At 50.5% G+C, this 22,608-nt stretch overlaps 1 long non-coding RNA gene across 1 annotated transcript in view; it reads right to left on the bottom strand.

Annotated features, from left to right (window-relative positions):
- LOC143818148 (uncharacterized) overlaps positions 1-22,034 on the bottom strand; it is a 123,366-nt gene extending 101,332 nt beyond the window's left edge. Inside the window, exons 1-2 of the long non-coding RNA XR_013224344.1 lie at positions 21,546-22,034; positions 18,775-18,836 (exon numbers count right to left, since the gene is read on the bottom strand). This is a non-coding gene — a long non-coding RNA (uncharacterized LOC143818148). The remainder of the gene's footprint in view (positions 1-18,774; positions 18,837-21,545) is intronic.
- Positions 22,035-22,608: the final 574 nt, after the last annotated feature.

The following is a 22,608-nucleotide window of genomic DNA, read 5'->3' as shown; positions in this document are numbered from 1 at the left end:
CAGCCATTGAGAGGCACTCCAGCTTATTGGGAGAAAACCTTGAGAGATCTTTTTGCTATGCTTCGTCAGTTGGGAACTCCAACTTTCTTCTGCACATTTAGTGCTGCAGAAATGAGATGGCCAGAAGTCATTCAAATAATAAAGGCGCAGCAAAATGAGCAAGTTAATTTTTCTGAGATGGACTGGGCCTCAAAATGTGAAGTTTTACATAGTAACCCTGTAACAACTATGCGTATTTTTGAAAAAAGAGTAGAAGCACTACTAAGACATCTACTCTTGTCACCCGCACAGCCTATTGGAGAGGTCATTGACTACTTTTATCGAGTGGAATACCAAGCTAGAGGATCTCCACATATACATCTTTTGGCTTGGTGTAAAGATGCACCTGAATTTGAGAAAGATCCCGATAAAAAAGTGTGTGAGTTCGTGGATAGATATATAACATGTCAGCTACCGGATCCTAATGCAGACCCAGATCTTTACAAAATTGTAACTGAAGTACAAACTCACAGCAAAACACATTCAAAGTCATGTAAGAAAGGAAAAAAACATTGTAGATTTGGATTTCCAAAGCCACCAGTAGAACATACTTATATAACGAGACCTGTTCCAGCACAGACCAGTGAAGAACAAGCAGCTGATTCAGACAGTGATCCATCTGTCATGTCCCTTGAAAAAGCAAAAAGGAGACTTAAACCCCTTTGGGATTTACTGCATAAACCTGAGGCTTCATCTGCAAGCATATCCCAACTACTTGCACAATGCAAATTAAGTCATGAGGAATACAAGTGTTGTATAAGTTTCCTAAACAGTTCTAGTGCGCTAATGATGAAACGACAGCCAAAGGATGCCTGGGTAAATAATTATAACAAGCATTTGTTAAGAGCATGGAATGCAAATATCGATATTCAGTATATATTAAATCCACACTCTTGTATAATGTATATTTTATCATACATTTCAAAAGGTGAACATGAGATGAGTCATTACCTTAAAAGAATTGTTGCCGACACAAGACAAGCTAACATATCTGATCGTGATGAAATGAAACAGATTATGCAGGCCTATTCTAAAAATCGAGAGGTCAGTATTCAAGAAGCCGTTGCCCGTGTATGCAGTCTGAAACTTAAATCCTGTTCTCGTCTTGTTGTATTCATACCCACTGATGACAATGCCTTAAAAATGAGTTTGCCTTTGAGGTCCTTAAATGATAAAAGTCCAGAATCAGAAAATGTTTGGATGTCAGGAATAACAGAAAAATATCAAAACAGGCCAGACACACCAGAGTTTGAAAACATGTGCATGGCAGAATTCGCTTCCACTTATAGAGTAGTCTATGGTAGGCAGAGAAAAAGCAGAAATGTCCTGTCCCTTCTAAATGGTATTGGATCCATTCAAAAACGAACACAAGGAAAACCTGCTGTCATTAGATATGCTCGATTTTCCCAGAAAAATTCTCCTGAGAAATTCTATGCCACAGTACTAAAACTATACCTACCCTACCGCTCACCTACACAGCTCAAACCAAAAGATTTCCCATCATACGAATCTTTCTTAGCTTGTGGAACTGTACAGCTTCCTGGAAGTAACTGTGTTCAGACCGTGTTTTCAATTGTCAAAAAAAATAGGGCACCGTACGAAAAATACAGTAAAACAGTCGAAAAGGCCATTGAAGAGCTTGAAAAAAATGGACCGATGGAGGATGCATGGGCGACACTTGCTCCAGAGTCTGAGCTTATTAGACTGGAGTGTATTTCAGAGCGTGAGGAGATAAACCCTGAGGAACTGAACGAATTAGATGATGTTCCTGAATACAGTAAAAGTCCCAAAAAGAAATGTACCACAGCAGCAACATTTGAAGGACCTGTTGCAAACCCTGCTGTGATGAAACAGATGTATCAGAATCTGAATCAAAGTCAGGCATCCATTTTCTATACAATACGTAAATGGTGCGTAAGACGTGTGTGCGGAGAAAATCCAGAACAGTTTTTTCTATTTGTGACTGGTGGAGCTGGTACTGGTAAATCACACCTCATTAAATGTATCTATTTAGAGGCATCAAAGATACTTCAGAGGCTTCCCAGGATTTCTGAGGAAACTGATATTTCCATGCCTACTGTCCTACTCTCAGCCTTCACTGGCACAGCAGCCTTTAACATTTCAGGCAAAACTTTACATTCCATTTTGAAATTACCAAGAAGTCTTAAACCACCATACCAGGGGTTGGGAAATTGTCTTGATGAACTGAGAGTAGCGCTGTCAAATGCTGAAATTATTATTATTGATGAGGTGTCCATGGTCTCCAAACCACTGTTTGCTTACATCAATTGGAGGCTACAAGACATTAAAGGTATCAAAAAACCTTTTGGAGGCATGTCTGTTCTAGCAGTGGGAGACTTCTACCAGTTGCCACCTCCAGGTAAAGCGAAACCTCTCTGTGTTTTTGAAGACCACATGCTTGATTTCTGGCAGGACCTCTTTCAGGTAGTTACCCTCACGGAAATAATGCGCCAAAAAGAGGATGTAGCGTTTGCCGAACTATTAAACAGAATTAGATTAAAAGGCAAGGAAGAGGCAATATCTGAAGTAGATAGAGCCTTACTTTCTCAGCAGTTTGTGACTCAAATTGAAGATTGTCCAAAGGACGTCCTTCATGTGTTTGCCAGAAATAAAGATGTAGATGAGCATAACGCAGCCATTATATCTGCTTTGCATTCTGTAGTGATAAACATCGATGCACATGACTATAAAAAAGATCTTAAAACAGGGCGGATGGAAAAGCAGAAAATACCTTTTGCAAGTCAAAAAGGGGATCTGCCAGACAGGCTACAAGTTGCTGAGGGTGCACGTGTGATGCTGATTAGAAACATAGATGTGGAGGATGGACTAGTAAATGGTTCATTTGGAAAAATTGCTGCTATTGTTTCCCAATTAGAAGATGATAAAATAGTTGTAATGAAGCTTGGTGTTGAATTAGATAATCCAAATGCCGGACAGAAGAATCACAACAGGACATGCACACCAACAGGTAACTTGGTGTATATAGAGAGAATAGAAGAGCCCCTGAGCAAAAAAGGAGTTGTTCGTCACCAGTTTCCTATTAAACTTGCTTTTGCCTGCACAGTACATAAGGTGCAAGGCATGACTACAACTTCTGCAGTAGTTTCATTAAAGCATATTTTTGAACCAGGCATGGCATATGTTGCTCTCAGTAGAACAACTTCCCTTTCTGGACTACACATTTTTGACTTCAATGAAAATCAAATCTATGCTGATCCACAAATCACAAGATCTTTGGAAAACATGAAAATAGCAACAGTCAATAATGCTATGCCTTTACTCAATAGTCTTCAATGGCCAAGTTCTCCTTTTCTAACATTTATTCACCACAACGTGGAAGGACTGTCAGTCCACATTGATGATGTGAGAAGTCATCATGAAATGTGTCGTGCAGACATTTTATGTTTCACCGAAACTCATCTTTCAGGCCAATTTGTCAGTAATGACATAGAATTACAAAACTATCAAATGTTTAAAAGAAACAGGCAGGTTTCATATTCAACCTATTCTAATCTGTCTAATAAGAATGGCGGTGGAGTAGCCATCTATGTGAAAAATGACATTCAAGCAAGTCCAATGCAATATATGCAGAGCGTGACTGACCTTGAGTTCCTGGTTTTGAGAGTTGAGGCACCAATTCCATCTCTAATTTCAGTAATTTACAGGCCTCCAGATTACAGCACTAATCTGTTTTTGCCACAACTCTCTAACTTGTTGAATTCTTTAGAAATTATTCAACATGGTCCACTAATTATTTGTGGTGACTTCAATGAGGATCTATTGTCAGATAGAAAGAAGCCCATATTTGAAATGCTGCAGTCCAGAGGCTACAAACAGCTAATTACAGCAGCTACTACAGAGAAGAATACACTTCTAGATCATTTGTATATTTTCAGCCAGGAGTATTGTGCCGAATCTGGTGTACTCCAGACATATTACAGTTATCATAATCCTGTTTATTGTATTTTAACCTAATTTGCACTCCTGTAATCAATTGATCTCCTGCAGTACTGCTAGACATGTGGTTCTCCTCCCATTCCTTTCCCTGTGGAGGGTTAAATGGCAGGAGCTAAACTCAGGACAGGATGCAGGCAAGCACCTGATGTGTTGTGGATCTTTTCTCTTTTATGAGGGAAGCGCAGAGACTGGGAGTAAAAGTATGATTACAGTTTACTAACTAGTTGGCTGGGTTTTGACTTAATCTCCTCTCTATTCCACATGCACTCTAGCAATGTTATCTTTACTGAACTCAGGGCCAGGATGCAGACAAACACCTGTGCTGTGGATCTTTTCTCTTTTATGAGGGAATAGCAGAGACTGGGAGTGCAAGTATGATTACAGTTTACTAACTAGTTGGCTGGGTTTTGCCTTAAGGTACCGTCACACTAGGCGATATCGCCAGCGATCTGTGACGTTGCAGCGTCCTGTATAGCGATATCGCTATGTTTGGCACGCAGCAGCGATCTGGATCCTGCTGGGATATCGCTGGTTGCAGGGAGAGTGGACGAACTTTCTTTCGTCGCAACTCTCCCGCTGACACCGCTGGATCGCCGTGTGTGACGCCGATCCAGCGATGTCTTCACTGGTATCCATGGTAAACATCGGGTTACTAAGCGCAGGGCCGCGCTTAGAAACCCGATATTTACCATGGATACCATGGTAAAAGTAAAAAAAAAAAACACTACATACTCACCGTCTGTTGTCCGTCACGTCCCCTGGAGCTTGCCGTACTGACTGTCTCAGCGCCGTCCGGCCGTAAAGCAGAGCCCAGCGGTGAACCTGCAGTAACAGCGGTTCACCGCTGGGCACCGCTGTTACGGCCGGCCGGTGCTGAGACACAGTCAGTGCGGCAAGCGCCGAGGGACATGAAGGACGACAGAAGGTGCGTATGTAGTGTTTTTTTTTTTTTTACATGGGGACTTCGGCATCGCTGAAGACAGTTTCAGTGATGCCGAAGTCGCTTGGTCGCTGGAGAGAGCTGTCTGTGTGACAGCTCCCCAGCGACCACACAGCAACTTACCAGCGATCACGTCGCTGGTCGCGATCGCTGGTAAGTTGCTCAGTGTAACGGCACCTTTAATCTCCTCTCTATTCCACATGCCCTCTTGCAATCTTATCTGTACTGAACTCAGGGCCAGGATGCAGACAAACACCTGTGCTGTGGATCTTTTCTTTTATGAGGGAAGAGCAGAGACTGGGAGTACAAGTATGATTACAGCTTACTAACTAGTTGACTGGGTTTTGGCTTAATCTCCTCTCTATTCCACATGCCCTCTAGCAATCTTATCTTTACTGAACTCAGGGCCAGGATGCAGACAAACACCTGTTCTGTGGATCTTTTCTCTTTTATGAGGGAAGAGCAGAGACTGGGAGTACAAGTATGATTACAGTTTACTAACTAGTTGGCTGGATTTTGGCTTAATCTCCTCTCTATTCCACATGCCCTCTAGCAATCTTATCTGTACTGAACTCAGGGCCAGGATGCAGACAAACACCTGTGTTGTGGATCTTTTCTCTTTTATGAGGGAAGCACAGAGACTGGGAGTAAAGCCCCCATTACACATAATGAGATCGTTAGCAAGATCGCTGCTAAGTCACCAGTTTTGTGATGCTACAGCGACCTCGGCAGCGATCTTGCTGTGTTTGACACCTAGTAGCGACCAGACCCCCGCTGTGAGATCGCTGATCGTGACGTAACGGCCTGGACCATTTTCTGATCATTCCTCTCCCGCAGGGCGGCATGCATCAGCGTGTTTGACGCCTAAGCAACGACCTCCACAGCGATTTCCTGGTGCGTGGCTCGTCTAACAGGTCGGCGTATGGGTCGTTACAACGACCCATATCGTTGCTGTGTCGCTGTGGACGTAGTTGTTTTTGACATCTCACCAGTGATCCCAATGATCATTTCGCGACGTTCCAGCGATCCTGGCCAGGTCAGATCGTTGTTGGGATCGCTGGAGAGTCGCTTAGTGTGATGGGACCTTTTAAAGTATGATTACAGCTTACTAACTAGTTGGCTGGGTTTTGGCTTAATCTCCTCTCTATTCCACATGCCCTCTAGCAATCTTATCTTTGCTGAACTCAGGGCCAGGATGTAGACAAACACCTGATGTGTTGTGATCCATGTCATGTCAAATCCATCACGGATCACCTTCTGATGGAGAGGGGCGCAAGTGGAAACGAAGCCTAACCCTGTACTGCTGAGTGGGGTATCTTGCCTCAGCAGTCCTTTTACGTTTACTTATACTGTTGTAGTTTATTTTGTCTTTACTAGTTCTGTATTTACCTGAGACTATATCAGGTATACAGCAGTCCTTTTAAGTTTATTTATACTGCTGTAGTTTATTTTGTCTTTAATAGTTCTCTATTTACCTGAGACTATATCAGGTATACAGAAGTCCTTTTAAGTTTACTTATACTGCTGTAGTTTATTTTGTCTTTACTAGTTCTCTATTTACCTGAGACTATATCAGGTATACAGCAGTCCTTTTAAGTTTACTTATACTGCTGTAGTTTATTTTGTCTTTACTAGTTCTCTATTTACCTGAGACTATATCAGGTATACAGCAGTCCTTTTTTCGTGTATTTGACTCAGGACCCAGTGGAATATGGGTTTTATTATTATGTTTTTTAGTTTTACAAGTAAGGTATGGATTCTTTTCTGTGAGTAACAATATTATGTTATAAATAACTACATTTTACAGAATAGTTGTTGATCCAGGGATTTAATCTGACTGCCATATTTGGAGTCGGGAAGGAATTTTTTCCCTATGTGGAAAATTGGCTGCTACCTCATGGGGTTTTTTGCCTTCCTTTGGATCAACACTGCAGGATAGGTACACTAAAATAGGCTGAACTGGATGGACACAGGGCGTTCTTCAGCATAAGGGGTCAAAATAAGAGTGTGTGCAAATTTGTAGGTAAAAATCGAATGCGGGGAGGCAATCTGTGGGGACCTAGCCAAGATTGGGAGAAGATTTATCCCTGGTATGTGACATCTAGGGAGACGCGGTATCCCTGGTATGGAACATATAATATACATATGTATGAAGCTGAGTTATGGCTCCTACACACGTGTTTTATTAGTGCGAATTTGCACTAAAAAAATGCACCCCATTGATTTCAATGGGTTTACACACACTAGAGATGGGGGGGGGCTAGAGAGGAAACAGAGCAGACATATTTTGGTCAGTCAAGTGGGGAACATGTTAACAATCTTTCACCCATCTCTATTACACGTCTATCACCCAAATTTATTATACATGTCATTGCCCACCTGTCACACATATCTCTCAAGTCTTCTCGTGTCAATTGTTTGCATGCCTGAAGAAATGCTTCACACTTCTCGCAAGCACGCATCGCAGGCGTGCATCACAAGCATGCACACGATATATGCAGCGCAAGCATGCTCAGGATATATGCAGAGCAAACATGTACTGAAGGCATGGGGTGCAAGTGTTTGGACAGAAGGCAGGAAAGTCCGAGCACCCTCACATTAAGTGTATACCGCGACATGCACAGAATCTCCCCTGTATAGCCATTATTATTCCCTTCCTTGCACTTGGTTTTATTGTTATCAATAAAGTATATATTTTTGTATCATACTTTGTTAGACCATGTATCATCCTTTGTTCGGCGTTAGTGACATGCACAGAAGGCAGGAAAGTGCAAGTTGCGTGCACCCCATACACCTTATGTGTGAAGCACAAACATGCACTTGCATGCAAGCACAAGCATGTATCTAATGCATGTAATCGCGGCACCTATATCGTGCATATATCACACTGTACTTCTATGATGTAGTGGCATTTACTGAAGGCATGCATGCCACTTGCATGAGATAGTTTTATTGCAAGCGGACGGCTTGCATCTCCACTAGTTGGGTTCTCTGGCTAGCATGGGGAACTGACTCTTCTTTCAAAGAACCTGCACCTATCATCACCACACTTGGGGAAGGGGTTATAACTGATTTGCTTTGCAGGATCACGTGTGGCATATGTGGGCATGCATCACCACTAGTCGTGTTCTCTGGCTAGCATGGGCTACTACTGACGCTTCTTTCATAAAGTTTTCGATTCTGTCGGCTCCATTTCGGGGTCCGTCTCTTTGCAGTTTTCTGTATAGAAGACGGACACCCAAGAGGACAACCGAGATGGCGCCTACACATGGCGGAAGACAAAACGTGTAAGAACCTGAACTGATCATCACTTTAGATTGTAAGCTTTTAGGAGCGGGGTTAGCGCTAGGTAGGAGGATAGATATGATGCAGGGTGATGAAGGCTCCATTATGCTTCGTTTTTCTGTTAGCTTCGTCTCAATATTCGCCTCTTTGTAGTTTCCTGTAGCTGGACACCCACAGGGCAGAAAAACGAAACATGACAGACCCTGAACCGACCGCCATATTTGGGGTCAGGAAGGAATTTTCTTTCCCCCCTGAGACTCGGATCTCCGGGGGTTTTCTTCGCCTTTCTCTGTATCATCGAGTTGTGTCTCTTCTGTCTTACAATAGGAGGACGATTTGTCTCCCGGAGCTCAGGCTCCACAGGGGTCCTGATACTAGAGACGCAGCTCCTGTCCTATAATACACGCCATTATTAATGGCTCCTCTGCTAAATGCAAATAAAAGGAGTAAAATGTAAAAAAAAAAAAAAAAGAATTTTTTGCAATCAAACTTTTTTTTTTTATTCGCAAAGCCAAATGTACATTGGCTACTCTAAATTTTGACCACCCTAGCTTAGATAGTCTCCCCTTTTATTTTTTTTAGTTAGTTAGGACTCGCAAGAAGATGAGGAGCCTTGACGTGGCTTGCGAGCTTACGTATTGCTGCACAAATTTTCAGCTACTTTTTTTTTTTTAAGAGTTGCATTTTGCATAAATTACGTTTTTAAAAACTGAAATTTGGGCAGAATACTAACCAAGACCTCATATACAATCATTGTGGTACAAAAAAGTAGACAAACAAATGAATGTGAGAATTTTGCATGGTGGGCTTTACACAATACAATATTGGTTGCAATATCATCTGCTAGCAGATAGAGATGAGCAAATGATTGCTTGGTGCCCGGTTCTCGACCAAGTTTAAGCTTAGAGAAATCTGATTGCTAGATCTTTGGTAGCCGCTTTTGGCAGACGATATTGCTAGTGATCTTGACTAGGGATGAGCCGAAACCGTCTTTTTGCCGTTAGTTGGAACCATTTCCAAATACTAACTTTTTTTTGTACGAATCTGAATACTAATACACACGAATACGAACATACGCAATAGGGGAAAAAGTGCGTATATACTGTACGTATGCATATTCGCTAATATGCGTACATATATTCGCTAATATGCGTACACATATTCTCTCATATACGTACGCATATTGTCTTATGTGTACGCATATGCATATGCATAGCGGCATAGGCGGTGGAGTCAATGGGTTACGAGCAGGGACTCCAGAGCTCCGGAAGAGTCCCTGCTCTTAACCCATTGGCTCCACTGATGCCGGGACCTGCTCTTTCGCTGTCATCTCACATGCTGCTGATGCCGGGACCTGCTACTCCGATGCTGTGGGACCTGCCGATGATGATAATGCTGTGACCTGCCGATGGTGATGATGCTGTGACCTGCCGATGGTGCTGATGCCGGGACCTGCCGATGGTGCTGATGCCGAGACCTTCCCGATGGTGCTGATGTTGGGACATGCCGATGATGCTGGGACCTGCCGATGGTGATGAGGCCAGGACCTGCCGATGGTGATGATGCCGGGAGCTGCTGATGGTGCTGATGCCGGGACCTGTGAATGGTGCTGATCCTGGAAACCTGCTCTGCTGACCCCACGCCGCCGACAGGTAAGATGACAGAAAAAAAAAAAATTGGGGGGAACGAACTTTCAGCGTGTGTTCGTATGCACCAAAAGTGAATACAAACACACAAGATTCGCTACTAATAACGAACCTCAGGGAACGGTTCAGCTCAACCCTAATCTTGACACATTTAAACTTCACCTTATATGTTCTGGGGATCTTCCACATGTTGGCCGATGTCAGATCTGCAATTTCCATTTTTAATTTGCTCTTACATTTTCTGAAGATCAAAAAATGGGCCCTAGGAGGCGCAAGTGGCCTCAGCAGGTCCCCAGGGGTTAAGCTCAACCCTGAGGGGCTACAACTACCAAACCAGCGCCTGAGGGGCACCCAAGTGTGAAAGTCTTGCAGGGGCAGCCCGGGCACCATTCCAAAGCACTATCTGTAGTTCCTTCAGGAAATACCCATCTAGTTATAGTGCTTTGGAACAAAGCACTATACTGTTATTCCACCGTGGTAAACTTCTTCTTATTCTTATTATTCAGTCCGCACGTAATGCGGCCCGAACCGCTAAACTCACAGACTCCAGTGAGGTGTCATTTCGAAGCCAGCGTTCCTGAGAGGTGTGCTAAGTATTTTTCGTGTCGATCGGATTTGTAGTTTTTGCGCAATTTGTGTTTGAAAAAAGTCTTTCAATGCGTTTCAATGGAGAAATTTTCCTATACGTTTATAATGGGCTGGTTTCTGAGGCAATTTCTAAAAATAACTGCCACCTGGCTGATTAGCTCATTGATATGCGCAGTCAGACACAGTTACTATGCCAACGCCTATGAAATCTACATCAGCTCACCAGGTCACAAGTTTTGTCAGATAATATCAGCTCTTAAAGTGACAGTACAGCACAATTCCAAACCACTATCCATAGTCTTATGATTATTAGACTGTGGCCCGATTCTAACTCATCGGGTATTCTAGAATATGCATGTCCACGTAGTATATTGCACAGCCACGCAGTATACAGTGCAGAGCCGTGCAGTACACAGCGCAGAGCCGCGCAGTACACAGCGCAGAGCCGCGCAGTACACAGCGCAGAGCCGCGCAGTATAAAGCGCAGAGCCGCGCAGTACACAGCGCAGAGCCGCGCAGTACACAGCGCAGAGCCGTGCAGTACACAGCGCAGAGCCGCGCAGTACACAGCGCAGAGTCGCGCAGTATAAAGCGCAGAGCCGTGCAGTACACAGCGCAGAGCCGCGCAGTACACAGCGCAGAGCCGCGCAGTACACAGCGCAGAGCCGCGCAGTATAAAGCGCAGAGCCGCGCAGTATAAAGCGCAGAGCCGCGCAGTACACAGCGCAGAGCCGCGCAGTACACAGCGCAGAGCCGTGCAGTACACAGCGCAGAGCCGCGCAGTATAAAGCGCAGAGCCGTGCAGTACACAGCGCAGAGCCGTGCAGTACACAGCGCAGAGCCGTGCAGTACACAGCGCAGAGCCGCGCAGTATAAAGCGCAGAGCCGTGCAGTACACAGCGCAGAGCCGCGCATTACACAGCGCAGAGCCATGCAGTACACAGCGCAAAGCCGCGCAGTATAAAGCGCAGAGCCGCGCAGTATACAGCGGAGAGCCGCGCAGTACACAGCGCAGAGCCGAGCAGTACACAGCGCAGAGCCGCGCAGTAGACAGCGCAGAGCCGTGCAGTACAGAGCGCAGAGCCGCACAGTATAAAGCGCAGAGCCGCGCAGTATACCGCGCAGAGCCGTGCAGTACACAGCGCAGAGCCGCGCAGTACACAGCGCAGAGCCGCGCAGTACACAGCGCAGAGCCGCGCAGTACACAGCGCAGAGCCGCGCAGTACACAGCGCAGAGCCGCGCAGTACACAGCGCAGAGCCGCGCAGAGCCGCGCAGTATACAGCGCAGAGCTGCGCAGTACACAGCGCAGAGCCACGCAGTACAGAGCGCAGAGCCGCACAGTATAAAGCGCAGAGCCGCGCAGTACACAGCGCAGAGCCGCGCAGTACACAGCGCAGAGCCGCGCAGTACACAGTGCAGAGCCGCACAGTACACAGCACAGAGCCGCGCAGTACACAGCGCAGAGCCACCCAGTATACAGCGCAGAGCCGCGCAGTACGCAGCGTAGAGCCACGCAGTATGCAGCGCAGAGCCGCGCAGTATACAGCGCTGAGCCGCGTAGTATACAGCGCAGAGCCCCGCAGTATACAGTGCAGAGCCCCGCAGTATACAGCGCAGACACGCGCAGTACACAGCACGGACACGCGCAGTACACAGCGCAGAGCCGCGCAGTACACAGCGCAGAGCCGCGTAGTATACAGCGAAGAGCCACGCAGTATATAGCGCAGAGCCACGCAGTACAAAGCGCAGAGCTGCGCAGAGCTGCGCAGTATACAGCGCAGAGCTGCGCAGTATACAGCGCAGAGCCGCGCAGTATACAGCGCAGAACGCGCAGTATAAAGCGCAGAGCCGTGCAGTACACAGCGCAGAGCCGCGCAGTACACAGCGCAGAGCCGTGCAGTACACAGCGCAGAGCCGCGCAGTATAAAGCGCAGAGCCGTGCAGTACAGAGCGCAGAGCCGCGCAGTACACAGCGCAGAGCCGTGCAGTACACAGCGCAGAGCCGCGCAGTATAAAGCGCAGAGCCGTGCAGTACACAGCGCAGAGCCGTGCAGTACACAGCGCAGAGCCGCGCAGTACACAGCGCAGAGCCGCGCAGTACACAGCGCAGAGCCGCGCAGTATAAAGCGCAGAGCCGCGCAGTACACAGCGCAGAGCCGTGCAGTACACAGCGCAGAGCCGCGCAGTTTAAAGCGCAGAGCCGTGCAGTACACAGCGCAGAGCCGTGCAGTACACAGCGCAGAGTCGCGCAGTATAAAGCGCAGAGCCGTGCAGTACACAGCGCAGAGCCGCGCAGTACACAGCGCAGAGCCGCGCAGTACACAGCGCAGAGCCGCGCAGTATAAAGCGCAGAGCCGCGCAGTATAAAGCGCAGAGCCGTGCAGTACACAGCGCAGAGCCGCGCAGTATAAAGCGCAGAGCCGTGCAGTACACAGCGCAGAGCCGCGCAGTACACAGCGCAGAGCCATGCAGTACACAGCGCAAAGCCGCGCAGTATAAAGCGCAGAGCCGCGCAGTATACAGCGGAGAGCCGCGCAGTACACAGCGCAGAGCCGAGCAGTACACAGCGCAGAGCCGCGCAGTAGACAGCGCAGAGCCGTGCAGTACAGAGCGCAGAGCCGCACAGTATAAAGCGCAGAGCCGCGCAGTATACCGCGCAGAGCCGTGCAGTACACAGCGCAGAGCCGCGCAGTACACAGCGCAGAGCCGCGCAGTACACAGCGCAGAGCCGCGCAGTGCAGAGCCGCGCAGTACACAGCGCAGAGCCGCGCAGTACACAGCGCAGAGCCGCGCAGTATACAGCGCAGAGCTGCGCAGTACACAGCGCAGAGCCACGCAGTACAGAGCGCAGAGCCGCACAGTATAAAGCGCAGAGCCGCGCAGTACACAGCGCAGAGCCGCGCAGTACACAGCGCAGAGCCGCGCAGTACACAGTGCAGAGCCGCACAGTACACAGCACAGAGCCGCGCAGTACACAGCGCAGAGCCACCCAGTATACAGCGCAGAGCCGCGCAGTACGCAGCGTAGAGCCACGCAGTATGCAGCGCAGAGCCGCGCAGTATACAGCGCTGAGCCGCGTAGTATACAGCGCAGAGCCCCGCAGTATACAGTGCAGAGCCCCGCAGTATACAGCGCAGACACGCGCAGTACACAGCACGGACACGCGCAGTACACAGCGCAGAGCCGCGCAGTACACAGCGCAGAGCCGCGTAGTATACAGCGAAGAGCCACGCAGTATATAGCGCAGAGCCACGCAGTACAAAGCGCAGAGCTGCGCAGAGCTGCGCAGTATACAGCGCAGAGCTGCGCAGTATACAGCGCAGAGCCGCGCAGTATACAGCGCAGAACGCGCAGTATACAGCGCAGAACGCGCAGTACACAGCGCAGAGCCGCGCAGTACACAGCGCAGAGCCGCGCAGTACACAGCGCAGAGCCACGCAGTATACAGCGCAGAGCCGCGTAGTATACAGCGCAGAGCCGCATAGTATACAGCGCAGAGCCACGCAGTATACAGCACAGAGCCACGCAGTATACAGCGCAGAGCCACGTAGTTATACTGCCCAGTCACGTAGTATATTGTCCAGTCACATAGTATACTGCATATCCCTGTTAAAAAAAAAAAGAATTAAAATAAAAAAGTTACATACTCACCTCCTGGAGCGGCCGGTATCTGATGGTTGTTGCACCTCCTAGAGCGGCCGGTACACGATGCTTGTTGCACCTGGAGTGGCCGGTACCCGATGCTTGTTGCGCGCTCCGGTCCCAAGAGTGCATTGCGGTCTCACGAGATGATGACATAGCGGTGTTGTGAGACAGAAAGACGGAAGTGCCCTTAGATAATTAGATAGTAGATTACCCCGCTCACCAATTCGGAACCCGAGAGGCCCGGCCCACCAAATCGGACCCCGAGGGGCCCGGCCCACCAAATCGGACCCAGAGTGACCCCGCCCCCTAAATCAGACCCAGAGTGACCCCGCCCACCAAATCGGACCCAGAGTGGCTCCGCCCACCAAATCGGACCCAGAGTGACCCCTTCCACCAAATCAGACCCAGAGTGACCCCTTCCACCAAATCGGACCCAGAGTGACCCCTTCCACCAAATCGGGCCCAGAGTGACCCCGCCCACCAAATCGGACCCAGAGTGACCCCACCCACCAAATCGGACCCTGAGGTGCCCAGCCCACCAAATCAGACCCTGAGGTGCCCAGCCCACCAAATCGGACCGAGTGACCCCACCCACCAAATTGGTCCCTAAGGTGCCCCGCCCACCAAATCGGACCCAGAGTGGCTCCGCCCACCGAATCGGACCCAGAGTGGCCGCGCCCACAGAATCGGACCAAAAGTGACCCCGCCCACCGAATCGGACCTAGATTTACCCCGCCCACAAAATCAGACCCAGATTGACCCAACCCACCAAATCGGACCGCCTGAGGGGCACCCAAGTGTGAAAGTCTTGCAGGGGCAGCCCGGGCACCATTCCAAAGCACTATCTGTAGTTCCTTCAGGATCTCTTTTATTTATAAAAAATACAAAACACAAACAAAAACAGAAATACACAACATATCTTACAAAAATAAAACCAGCATTTAAGAATTCTTTATCCCACGCCTCAGAGTCTCTTAACTTTGCAGCTTTAGGAAACCCCCAGCAGGAAAATCATCACATCCATTTTTCCTATCCAATAGACAAAATTTAAAGTAAAGAAAAATTCATTCGCACATACACTCACACATACACTCACACTCCCCACTATTTAATACATATATACATATAAAACTAGAAAAGAAAATTTGGCCCATGCTGCCCAAAAAATAAAAGAAAAAGCCAACCTAGCTAAACAAACTTAACACTCTAAACAGTCTATAACACTCTAAACACAGCAATTAAATTTTTTTTTTTTTTTTTTTTTTCCCTCCACCCACACTGCCACCACGGGTCCATGCAAGTTCATGCCCTCTGAAAAATACACCACACTTTTTCCTCCGGGTCCATGAAAGTTTCCATGCCCTTATATTGTTTCCAGGGTCCATATGCCCTTATGCAACCCCCCAACAAACACCCCCCACCCAACCTAAACTACACCCCCCACAACATACTAACTATACATACCACAAGATAAAATACAGACATACAAAATTTTATTTACAGATCATAACTTTACTAACACAACATCAAAATACCACAATACCAAAACAACAGCTTTAACCTGTAAGGCCCAAGTTCGGCACCTTCAAGCCCGATATCCATTAATTCTACCAGAAACAAAACAAAAAGACTAAGCGTGCCACACATCAGCCCACCACCAGGGAATAGGAGTCTAAAGAGGCCCTGACCCTAACACCGACACAAACACCCTGTCCCTACTCAACTAAAACTGCCCCTCAAAAAGCTGACCCTATCTGTCCCTACATGCCCCTACCTATCCCTACTCTACCTAACTTAACAATACTAACTATCTACCTATCCCTAGACTGTCCCTCCCTGTCCCTATCTATCCCTATATAACTGTCCCTCAACACCCCACACCACCTTATCCTTCCCTCTCCCAGTCACACAACCAATCTGTCCCTAGAGTAAGAAGAGAAACCCCTCCAAAAGTGAAGAGGCCCTCTTCCCACCCAGCCTCCCAAACACCTAGGAAGCCCCTAATCACTCAACCAAGCTTTCCCTCGGGTACGTATTAAAAGGAGAGACCCCTCCAAAGCCAAGAGGCCCTCCTCGCACCCAGCCTCCCGAACTCCAAAGAGCGCACCTTACCCAGGTCACCCAAGATGTTACTAACCACCTCATCCCGGGGGAGGGTTTTATGCTGTATTGAAACTAGGCACCGTGCATTCCAGGTGTAGAACCTAACAACTACACTAACTAGGAATAAAGTGCCCCGATCTCGGCCACCAAGGGATCTGAATGCCCCATAAGCCCACTCCGGATAGGAAAGGGATGCCAACCTAGGCCAGCCTATGGAAGCACCCACCCGGTTATAGACCCCTGTATTAAAGGGACACTGAAGGAGGAAGTGCTCCATGCTTTCCAGCGTGTCGCCACACTCTTCACGGGGACAACCCCGATCATCAGAGTTCCTGAACTTCAGATTGTCCCTCACATACAGCCTCCCATGGAAGCAGCGCCAGGCCAAGTCCCCAAACTTCGAGGGGATCCGTGGAGAATTTAACAACCCGAGCCCCCCCTCCAGATCCCGGCCTGGGCAATCTCTGAGCACCAGGGGCTTCTGGAAATGGGTCAACAGGACCCTACTGTCAAGGGATTTCCTCGACATGGTCCTGATTTCCCACATTCCCAGACCCCACCGGCGGATCACCTTCAGAGCCGGGGTAGCATAAGCCGGGAGATGTCCATGTGGTGTTCGTAGGTCCTTCACCTGCCCTCCTGTCTCCCATTCCTGGAAGAAAGGCCGAAACCATCCCCTGCAGGAGAATACCCACGGAGGAGCCCTCTCTGTCCAGAGGTTGGCAATGTTGGTCTTAAGAAAGGTGTTCACTAAGAACACCACTGGGTTGACCATACCCAACCCACCTAGTCTCCTCGTGCGGTACGTGACCTCCCTCTTGATTAGGTTAAGCCTGTTCCCCCATAACAGTTGGAAGAACAGGCTATAGACCCGCGTCCAGAGAGATTCCGGCAAGATGCAGACACTGCCCAAGTAAATTAACAAAGGAAGCAAATAACCCTTGGCCAAGCTGACCCTTTCCCTCAGGGTTAAAGACCAACCCTTCCACTGGTCCACCTTCTGGGCGGCAATCTTGAGCCTGCCTTCCCAATTTTGTTGGGGATAGTCCCCTGGGCCAAAATTGATGCCTAAGATCTTAGCGGAGGACTGGGGCCCTGGAAGGGTGTCCGGGAGATCAAAACTTGGATCTCCCCCTCCCAGCCAGAGACTCTCGCACTTTTCCCGGTTGATCATGGACCCGGATGCCTCCGAGTAGCGCACGACCTCAGACATGACCCAATCCGCCTCCTCTCTCGAGGATACAAAAAGGGAGACATCATCGGCGTACGCTACCACCCTCAGAGTGGCCCCCGGCTCCGCCCGGTCCATCCCGACTCCCACCAACGGTCCACGATCTACCCTCCTTAAGAAGGGATCGATCGCGAACACGTATAAAAGTGGGCTCAGAGGACAGCCCTGACGGACCCCGGAGCTCACCTCAAAAGAGTGACCAACCCAACCGTTCACGAGCGGGAAAGTCTCAGCCCCCTCATACAAGGTCTTTAACCAATTGACAAACCTCCCCGGCAGACCATACCTCAGAAGGACAGACCAGAGGTACTCATGATCCACCCGGTCAAAAGCCTTTGCCTGGTCTAAGGACAGCAAGTACCCCTTCCAGCGACCCGCAATGCCCTGCTCCACTGCCTCTCGGACACCGAGCACAGCACTAAAAGTACTGCGGCCTGGAACAGAACAGTGCTGAGCCCCCGAAAGGAGCCGGGGTGCAAACTTCACCAGCCGATTAAACAACACCTTTGCCAGAATCTTTCGGTCCGTATCGAGGAGCGCTATGGGACGCCAATTCTCGATACGGGACGAGTCCTTACCCTTTGACAAAATAATCAGGGCCGACTTCCTCATTGAACTGGGAAGAGCACCCGAGGAGAGGCACTCATTAAACACCTCAGTCAAGAGGGGGACCAAGGAGTCCCTAAAAGTCTTGTAAAACTCGGATGTTAAGCCATCCGGACCTGGCGATTTTTTGGGCCGGAGCCCATCAATGGCCAGTCTCACTTCCTCTTCCCTGATTACCTCGGCCAAAACATAAAGAGAGGGGTCATCTCCTGGCTCAGGAACAGTTTCAGCCAGGAAAGCCGACATCCCATCTCGATCCAGATCCCTCTTCCTCAAGAGGCGTGAGTAAAAGGACCTGACCACCTCCAGGATCCCTGATTTGGATCTGTTCAGGGAACCCGTACTATCGATCAGTCCTGTCACCACCTTACAATTCACTGACATCTTACAGTTTCTGTAAGGGTCGGGCGAGCGGTACTTCCCGAAATCCCTCTCAAAAACCAAAGATGCGTGCCTATCATACTGACACCCCTTGAGCAAAGATTTCACTCTGGAGATTTCCTCTCGGTCACCTCCAGTCGAGACGAGCTGCTCGAGTTTCCTCCTCAGGTCTTGATACAAGCGATGCCTGTTCAGACTTCTGAGGCTCGAGAGCTGACGGAAGAACCCCGCCACCCTTTTCTTGAAGATCTCCCACCACTCAGACTTAGTACTAGAGAGATCCAAAAGCGGTACCTGGCTCTGAAGAAAAGCCTCAAAGGATTGTCTCACCTCCGCCTCTTCCAGAAGGGATGAATTCAGCTTCCACAGCCCTCTTCCCATCCGGGGGGTCTCTGTAACATTCAGAGAAAAGAAAATTAAACAGTGATCGGAGAACTCCACCTCAACGGCGGACACTGCAGAAAAGATGGCGTCCTCCTTCAAAAAAAACCTGTCTATTCTAGACCTACTGCTACCTCTATGAAAGGTGAAACCCTCGTGACCTGGGGTGTGCCGTATGTGGACATCCACCAGGCGAGCTTCACTAGCTAGACTATTTAGGGCTATGCTATCATAAGCCAGGCGGCCTCCGGGACCTCCCCTATCACGGGATCTCGTAATGGTGTTGAAATCCCCACCGAAGACCACCTGCCGGCTCGTAAAAAGAAAGGGCTTGATCTTCATGAAGAGACATTTACGGTCCCACTTAGATTGTGGGCCATAGATGTTTATGAGCCGAAGCTCCTGTCCCCTCATGAAGATGTCTAAGACCAGGCACCTCCCCATTTCTATCTCAATAACCCGTCGGCATTCCACCTCAGCGGTCTTAAAAAGGACCGCCACCCCGCTATACGGCTCGGCCGCAAGAGACCAGTATGAGGGCCCACACCTCCACTCCTTTTTTGCCTTGTGGATGACCCCCATGTCCGTTAGTCTGGTCTCCTGCAAAAACAAAATTTCAGCCTCAATTCGGGTGAAAAAATCAAAGGCCGCAAATCTAGCCGCATCAGACTTTATGCTGGCGACATTAATCGACGCCAGAGTCAACGGGGTGAGTTCAGCCATCATGGGTGATTGAGTTAGACAGCCTTCTTCTTCCCCACCCCATCCTCTTTACCTCTCCCCCCCGAAGAAGGGACTGGGTCAGACATGTTCTTCCTCTTTAAAGAGGATGAGGTATCCATTTTATTTTTGGTATCCTCGCCTCTGGGTTCCGGGTCAGTCCCCCCCCCAGAGGAAACAACGTCCTCCGGAGGACAGACTGCGCCGCCCCCCGAAAGCCCCCCAGGTGCCGCCCCCGGTCCCTCACCCCCGACCTCCGGCTCAGCAGAGTCCTCGAGGGCTTGGAACCGGTTGGAGAGGGCAATCAGAGGGGAGCCGGTGAGCCCTTCCGTTGGCACAACCACGGTCAGGGGAGGGGGCGAAGGACCAGAAGGCTTAGTAACCTTCCTTTTCTTCTTCCCCCCTTTTTTGGTACGATGTTTCTCACCCTGTTTTACTGTCGGCTGATCCGTGACCTCCTCATCCACACTTTCATACTGGGAGGAGTTGTCGGAGTCAGCCCTGTTATCCTCCCTCTCCATCCTCCTGATCTCCTCGCACACTTCCGCCTCCCCCGGGGCCTCAGTGACAACAGCCGATGCCTCAGAGGGGGGAGCAGACATTACCCCAGTTGCCTGAGGCTCTCCCTGCCCCCCACCCCCGCGGCGCCTTTCCTGCCTCCTTTGGTAGGCAGGATTCCGGGCTCTGTCTCTCTTCACCGACCCCTCAGCCCCTCCCCCGCCGCCACCACCTACCGCGGCAGAGGTCGAACCGCCAGAGGTTTCCCCCTCACGGCCTCCCCCCACCCGGCCAGCAGCAGAATTGGAGAAAGAGCGAGGGCAGCGGCTGTACGGGTGACCCAGATCACCACACAGGTTACACCGAATATCCTTACAGGATGCAGCGAGATGGCCTACCCCGCCACACAAGGCACATTTCTGCACCTTGCAGCTTGCGCTGAAGTGGCGGGGATCACCGCACCTGTGACAGACCTTCGGCTGCCCCTGATAGAAGATCAGGATCCGGTCCCTTCCAATGAACGCAGAGGAAGGGATGTGGGTGACCGTACCCCCTGAGACCTTCAACTTCATCATGAAGGTCCAGCCCCCTGACCAAATACCAAATTCGTCCAGATTTTTTTTTGGGACGTCCGTGACTTCCCCATAGCGGGAAAGCCACGTCAGAATGTCAACACCAGAGAGTGACTCGTTACATGTTACAACGGTCACCCTCTTCACGCCATTTTGGCGAGATACCGCTTGCACAGCGAAATCTCGCCAGCCGGGCTCCCCCTTCACCAGCTCGTAATTCGACCAAAAGAGCTCAAGCCCCTCTGGCCGCACGAAACTGATGTCAAAGAAGAGGGTGGCCGCAGGATGAATCAGGGCAAAGATATCAACTACCCCAAAGCCCATCTTCATGAGGAGCTCCACCACCCTGCTCCTGGGTGGGCAAGCTTCACTGCCCCTCCAGCGAAGACGGACTACATTCCTCCTCGCCACCCCCTGCCCGGCTGTCGGGAGGGACCATACAGTTTCCCCTTCCCTTTTATCTTGGAAGGCGGCCAGGCCATGTCTCTCCAGCCAGAAAGACAGGTCCACCTCTCTTCCCTCTACCATGATCGACCGCTCTCCGTTTTTTAGGGCTTCCAGAAAACGGCGCTGCAAAACGCCGTCCCCGGAACCCAGAGGCGAGGAGACCCCCCGATCCCCCCGTGAACCCCCTGGAGCCCCAGCCACCACCCTCGCAAAAGAAAGGGGGAGGGGAGCGACTGGGGGGGCAGATGGACCAGCCTCCCCCCCACCCCCCGCACCGCCATCTATACCACCAACATCCGTACCGCCATCCGCACCATTCACACCTTTCGCACTTGCAACACTTGTGACACCATTCATACCCTCCCCCACATCCCCAGCACACAACACACCATCCATACCGTCATTCATTTCCACATTCGCCACGGCCACATTTATCCCAGTATCATTTTTATTAACAATCAGATGTTTTTTTTTTTCCCTAACCTTCCTTCCTGCTGGGGGCTCCTGCTGCACACTTCCTGGTGCAGCACATACTGTCGTCCCCAGGGGTGCCGCTGCCCCTTTAAGGCCCGCAGAGCAGTGCTCAACAGTCACACCGCCCCGCCTGAGCCCAGGAGCAGCAGCATCCCCTGAGCGCTCTGTGGCAGCCGTTTTTTTAACTTTATTACTACTTGGAGCAGGGCCGGACTCTGCCACCGGACCCCGCTCCATACCGGGACCACAGTCAGGACTTTTATCTTCAGGCACCGGAGCCCCCGCACCACCAGATGACGGTAAGTGGGCAGGGGACTCCGGCACCCCTTTGCCGGCTTTAGCTGCCACTGTACTGTTGTTTTTTCGAGTGGGCGGAGCCACTCGCGGCGGACCCGCCGAGGCCACGCCCCCCCCGCCGACCACAGCACCAGCAGGCGGGGCCGCAGCCGCACAGGCCACGCCCCCACCGCCGGCCGCGATCACAGCGGGGGGTCCCGCGACCACCGAGGCTGCGCCCCCCCCGCCGGCCGCAACCACAGCGGCGGGTGGGACAGCAGCCGAGGAGGGCACACCCCCCCCGCATGCCACAACCACAGCGGGTCGGGCAACACACGGGGAGGCCACGCCCCCCTCACGGACCGCAGGCACAGGCATGGAGGGGACAACTGGGGCCGCAGCTGGGGAAGCCACGCCCCCCGACGCCACCCGCACCGGAGACCCCGGGGCTCGCCCAGGGCCCCCCGCGGTACTGACGCCAAGGGGCACGGCACCCGCACCAGCCGCCACCACCGCTGACCCCCTCAGCACAGGCCACTCCCCCTCGGCGTCCAGCGGCGGCGGGACCTCCGGCACAGACCCATCGCTGGATCTGCGCACAGGGGCACCCGACCTGGCCACGGACACCGCCAGGGGAGCGACCAGCACTTTGCATTGTGCCTTTACTTTAATCGCGCCCTTTCCTGGTCTCCGGGTCCCCAAAAAAGATCCAGCCTTTTGAGCGGATCCGCATGTGGGGGACCCGGACACCCCAGCTCTCGCCGCCGGAGATGCGGCCCCGGCTGCCCACACACCA

Source organism: Ranitomeya variabilis, chromosome 3 (genome assembly GCF_051348905.1).
Source record: "Ranitomeya variabilis isolate aRanVar5 chromosome 3, aRanVar5.hap1, whole genome shotgun sequence".
Classification (NCBI taxonomy): domain Eukaryota; kingdom Metazoa; phylum Chordata; class Amphibia; order Anura; family Dendrobatidae; genus Ranitomeya; species Ranitomeya variabilis.
Note: the sequence above shows the minus strand (reverse complement) of the source record. Positions and strands in the feature narration are given on the sequence as shown.